The following is a 6,000-nucleotide window of genomic DNA, read 5'->3' as shown; positions in this document are numbered from 1 at the left end:
ATAGTTTGCAGAATAACAAGAAAACTATTGAGAGAGGGGTGTCGGAAAAAGTTTCCCGGAGAAGTGACTGAGAGAGAAGGATAACGTTGGAGAGCAAGGGTCTGAGGTGAAGCTAAAGAGAAAATGAGGGTTCAGGGGTGTGGGAGAAAGGCAGAGGACATTGCTCTTGGTATGGGAAAAGAGAAGTTAGGGAAAGAGCGCGGGACTGGAGTGCAATAGAAAGAAAATGGGCATTAGGAGAAAAACTGAGTCTGAGGGACTGTTTTGGGGGGGGTTCCCCCCCAAGCTTCCTTTCCTTTCCAAGACTTTTTCTCTGCTCCATCTTGCTCCTCCCCCTCCTCCCCGCCTCCTCTGCTTCCCCCTCCTCCCCGCGCGGTAATGGGAGGCTCCTAAGCAGGAGAAGCAAAAGAAGGAATTGTTTGCGAGTTCAGTCATCCAAAAAAGCTTCTTCCATATGGAGGGACCGGGTGCGCTGCGCGCGGCGTGCCCTGCCTTGTCCTGCTGCCGCCGCCGCGACCCCCGCTTCCTGCCGCAGAGACCCTGAACCCCGGCCCGCCGGTGTCAGCCGCGGCGCGCACGCACGCACACTCACCCTCACACACACACACGCTCACGCACACGCACAGACACACACTCACGCCCGCCACAGCCGCACGCGCCCGCACGCGCCCTCCCTCCCCGGCCGGCAACTTCTCGGGCCGGGGCTCCTTTGTTGCTCCCGCGCCGGCCGCTCTCCGGTTTGGTGAGTCCCTGAGTGTCACGGTGCGGGTTGCGTGTCCGTGCGGCGCGGTGCTGTGTGGCTCCCTCCGCGCCCACCGCGTCGGCCCTCGGGCCCCGCTAGCCCTGCCCAGGAGCCGCTGCACCAGAGGTGAGTCACGTCGCTGAAGTTTGTTTTCTTTTCACAAAAAGTTGTGTTTCTCTGTTGGTTTTGGGGAGAGGGGGAGGGCGGGAGGCGGTCGCAGGCCGGGCGAAGCCGCGGGAGAGCGGACGGCGGGAGCGGGTCCGGGCGCTCGGCCCGTGGGCTCCGGAGGGGGCTGAGGCCGAGGCAGGCGCGCGGCGCGCGGGACGAGAAGTCGGGCGAGGCGGGCTTCGGGGTGCCGGGGTATCCGCCGCGGGAGAGCCGCGGCCGGGCCGGGGCCGCCGCGTCTGGTTCCCTGCGGCGCAGCCTGGCCGGCCGTTCCCGGAAGCTTGGTGGAAGCAGGGCCCCGACCGCCTCCGAAACTTGCCCCGGAGCCTGACACCGGTGCTCCGGCTCCGTGCGCCGGGCGCGCGGGGAAGCCCGCAGGCGGTCGGCGGAACCCGGGGCTGCCCCGCACCCGCCGGCTTCTCGGGGGAAGGGGGGCACTTACCGCCCTGCGTCTCAAAGGGAAAGCCCCGAAGTGAGGGACCGAACCGACCGGGATCGAAACAGCCCCTGAAGAACATCCCGGGGTGGGGGTGGGGGCGGGGGGGATCAAGGGGCGAGGCTGAAGTGGGGTGTTCAGAGGTGTTTGTGGGGTTGGGGCGGCAGCAAGGGGGAGTGTGTGAGTGTTGGTTCCCGCGCGAAGCATCCCCCTGGAGTTGTGTTCTTTAGGTTTTTGTTTGTGTAACTGGGAGAGGGGGGGAAATGAGCCTCTGGAACAGGTGGGAAGGGGCCTAGGGAGGGGCAAGGAGCCCAGGCAGAATTTTCTGCTGGATCTTCAAAGGCCTTGCTTCACTTGCAGGTTACCAAAGGTTAGTTAGCTCTTCCGGGTGATTGGAGGATTTGGGGAGGTAGGGCGGCCGCGGACTTGGAGGACTTCAGGGAGCCCTGGGGATCCATTTAGTTTTGTTTGGGGGGGATGGGGGTGGCAGTGACAGGGTGACTTGAAAGGTTGTTGTGTTATTCCAGAGATGTGGCAGTAGAGCTAAGAATACCCAAACCACACGCCAGCAATCCTAAACTCTGTGGGTGTGGTGGGGTGTTCTGCCTCGCCCCCATCCCTTCTTAGCAAGTTGCCGTGGGTTCGAAGAAGTTTTTGACTCAGAGTTACCTCTTTGCGTGGACTGAGTGAAAAGTACGCTTTGGTTTCAGACCCTTGTAACGGCTTTAAATACCCTGTGCGGGAGTCACCTTTGTCACCTAGTTCTTTGTTGTTCAGATCTTTGCAAACGTTGGATATTAAATAAATGTAATTTTCCAAAATTCTTGAGTGCCCAAGTGTTTTTGATTTACTCCACAACTGGGCCCTGCACGGCGCAGCTCCGTGATGGTTTTTTCATCCCTCTGGTTACCGCCAATAAATCAATTTCCATTTCTTCCTGGTCAGCATGGACAATATTATAACCCGGTCTTGTTGGACTGAGGTGGGGGCTGGGGCCCCTCTACATCTGGGTGACCTATTTTCTGAACTTCACTTAAGTGAATCTGAGGCAAGAGCTTGGCTGTTTTGAGGTGTGTAACAGGTTTCCCAGGAACATTTCTGAGGTCTTATAATTGGCACTTTTTAATGGTCTCATAATTGAAACCCAGAAGGTTCCCATGGTAATCTTGAAGCACCTTGGGGTCAGTGGGACAGGCAGGGTGGAAACAGCAGTGGAGTTGTGATTTTCCTGCCAGATGAGTTTTAGAGGGAGTTTATGTGAGAGGTAGAAATGAAAGAAGTTAAGAGTTGCCACATGTGCCACTTTGCGGACATTACCCAACCCCCCCCCCCCCCCAGCCCCCTTTATTTCTCAGTTTAGCTCTTCAGGAGACAGGAGGCTGTCTATTCCTGTGAAATCTGAGGATTGAGATGTCAGACACTGGCCCTTTCATCCTCTTTCAAGAGATCTGAGAGGAGTAACATTACGAGAGACATTTCCTCAGGAGAAATTGCCCAAGTCACAGATAGATATTGGCTTTACTCCGGACAGATTGCTAGAGGCCATGATCGCTGGTTCCATGACCACAGCTAGGGGTGGGGGACAGAGGACCCTGCTTAACTGTGAATTGGTTGGCCTACTAGTGATAAGAGGGTGTTCTTTTCCATCTTCCAAATGGATTTGGAGATTTTCCATTCTTTGAAATGTTCTTTCAAGTGTTTGGGCTCCCAGCTCTCTTCTGCAACTTACCTGTGATTTCCATTCTCCAAGAAGGAGTAGGGAATTTTACTCCTTAAATAACACAGTTGACCTCCCCAGGGACCCCCAGGACTTCAGCAAGAAGAGCTTGAAGTGAGTCTGGTGGTCACAGTATTCCATGAGACCCTAGGGGGTCTGGGTTCAGATTTCAACAAAGTCACTAGTGGGGTTAACGAATAACAGGCTTTCTCTCTGTTTTTCAAACAAGTGGGAGGAAGCTGAAGAAGACCCAGATGCACCAGTACTTTCTGGCCTCTTGAGTAAGGAAGTATTAACCTGGCACCAAAAGATAGTATATATTTGTAATCTGCTTTCTTGGGGGGGGGGGGGGCGGTGAAATAAGAGAAATGGGAAGAGAGTGGAAACTGGAGAGGCAGAGGAAATAAAAGTGATTTGTTACATTAAAAAAATCTATTTACCTTATCATTTAGAACTTTATGTCTAAAAAAGTTCAGCAAACATTTCTAGTACATCAGACCCTGGACTGAGAGCTTTCTTGCCCCGGAAGAATAAGCTTTCTTAGTTAAAGGGTGATTTTTCCAAAGTAAACCCCCCCCCCCACAATTTTTTTTCCCAATTTTTACTCATTGCATAAACATCTATTAATAATTTTAAAATGTTCTTTTAAATGGCCCATATTCCCATACTGTAACACAAGTTGGTTTTCTTCATCCCTGTGTATACATGCTTTTCACATAGTTGTCATAAAAGTGTGATGTTTTTGTAGTCAACAGTGAAGCATCTAGAGATTTTTGTCCAAAGACTCACAAAGAACAGATGGTCCAACCTACTTCCCTGTTGGTGGGAACAACATAAATCCTTAGAGTGCTCCCACATGGAACCTTCACGTGTAATATTTTTCCTCGTTTATGAGACCGAATCAAATATTTGGGGTGGGAATGGAAGTGGGTGTTTTTAATCTAGAAATCCATGGTTACAAAAAGCCTTCCTAAATAGGGCTCTTTTCTTCCTTGGAGCCGTCAGCATTGGTATGGGTGGAGAAGGGGAGGAAGAAGTCTGGAGGTAATGTTTAGAGGCTCCATCTCAAAGGGCACTGAGGCGGGGTTTTGGGAACTTAGGTTGAAGCCCTAGTCCTTCTAAGGGCTCCGTTCACACTGACTCAAACCACTGGACAAACTCCTCGATCCTTGCATCCCCACTGCCACTGTGTTAGCCTCCCTCTCCAAGCTTGCCCCATCATTCCTGCCCTTCCTTTTATCCTTCCTCCATCTCTACCATCTTTTCCATGGCTGCTACCACCAGGCTTCTTCATGCCCTTGACAACTTCTGTTGATGCATGGCTAGAATCCCTACTGGCTACCTATCACCACACCACCCATCCTTCATCAGTCCCATAAACAAGTCACCACCCAGCTTCAAACAGTCTAAGTTTACAACCCGAATTCCGTAGTCCTCTCACATGTGGCTCTGTCCTACCTTGTGATAATACTACTTTAGTAGGAACCTTCTGCTCCAGCCCAAACCTAACTAGTAGCTGACCCTTGATTTTTGCCTGGTTCATTCCTTGCTTGCTACCTTAACACTCCAAACCCCTTTCCTGTAAGCCCACCTTACTTTGTATGAGGCCTGCTAATAATGTCTTCTTGAGAGATATTTGGTGAATATTGATGAAAATGGGCTGTTGGTTGCAAAGGTAATGGTTTATAAGATCAGACTTTTTTCAGTGTAATCATTTTCCTTAATCCTTGGCTCATTTCATTTCTACAAGGGACCAGGTAACTGGAGATTTAAGGAAGCCTAGGATCTTAGAAAAACTGCTTTTTCTGTTTTCTTATTTATAAAATGGATTAATAAGGAATTACTATGATTTATAACAATGCACTTTATAAAAAGCCAGTACTTCTGAACTGTTTATTTTGTTGTTCAAAAGATAAGACACTTCTCTTTTTTCCCAGTCCCAGCACAAACTTCCTGGAACCCATGACCCATGAAGTCTTGTCAACACTCACACCATCTGAGGGTAGCAGCAATGAAGTAGAAGAAGCAGGTGAGGTTTTCTGCCCACAGTCTAATACCAGTGCCCTATTGGATCAGTTACCCCCGCCCCTTCATGTTTTGTCTTGCCTCTTGAGGAGAGAGTGTTTCTCATCCTTTAGCATTAGAAGGGTCTGGCTCTGAGTGGGATCTGGGCCAAAGAGATTGATTCTAGTTCAGGTCAGACACTCTTTCAGTCAAAGCCAGTGGTGACGTCCTTCCCCTGGGCTGGCTGTTTGAACCTTCCTTTCCTTGAGGCAAATCTGTTCAACATGTTGAACATGTTGGATACACACCATTTACCATGGAGTTTGGAGACTGAGGCTGCTGTAGAAAAATCCTGCTTAGGTTTGGGCGAGGAAAGCCCTGTGTTTATGTCTCTTGTCAGTGGTATTACAGCGAATGCCTTGTGATTTGCTATACTGGGCAGTGTTTATCTCACAAAACCCAGAGGGATTCTGTGTCATCCCAACTTTTGAAATAAAGTTAGGAAATAATTTCTCCTTTCCTAATGGTGAATTTGGCCTTATCTTCAAAGAAGGCCTTTGATGTTTGGGATAGGATTATTGGGCAGTAAGAGGAAATCATAGGCGAGAGATCAGAGCCAATAATACAGTCAGCCTCACTTGGTTGCCAGAGAAAATGTTGAGGAAAGTCTCAACTAGTTCTCCTGGTAAGTAACAAAGTATATAACATGGCCAGGGTGAGTAGGGTTGACTTAAAAAAAAAAAAAAAAAAAAAAAAAAAAACAACTCCATAAGAGCTGAGCAGCAGAAGGTATGGCAAAGGAATGTTTATTCTTCCCTAAAATGAGTTTGGACAGCATTGGACAAGATGAGGCTGATGATGTATGTGTAGGCTGGCACCTTCATCCTTTCAATAAGTTTTTATTGGGCACCTGCTGTGTGCCTGGGATCAATACCA

At 49.9% G+C, this 6,000-nt stretch overlaps 1 protein-coding gene across 1 annotated transcript in view; it reads left to right on the top strand.

Moving 5' to 3' along the window:
• Window positions 1–384: 384 nt before the first annotated feature.
• The window catches only part of BOC (BOC cell adhesion associated, oncogene regulated), a 67,527-nt gene continuing 61,911 nt past the window's right edge, over window positions 385–6,000 (top strand). Inside the window, exons 1-2 of the mRNA XM_059391965.1 lie at window positions 385–868; window positions 4,998–5,089. The gene's annotated coding sequence lies outside the window, so the exon portion shown is untranslated. The remainder of the gene's footprint in view (window positions 869–4,997; window positions 5,090–6,000) is intronic.

The sequence above is a fragment of the Mustela nigripes genome, chromosome 2, assembly GCF_022355385.1.
Source record: "Mustela nigripes isolate SB6536 chromosome 2, MUSNIG.SB6536, whole genome shotgun sequence".
Taxonomy (NCBI): domain Eukaryota; kingdom Metazoa; phylum Chordata; class Mammalia; order Carnivora; family Mustelidae; genus Mustela; species Mustela nigripes.
The sequence above is the reverse complement of the archived record's forward strand: the minus strand, read 5'-3'. Positions and strand labels throughout refer to the sequence as shown.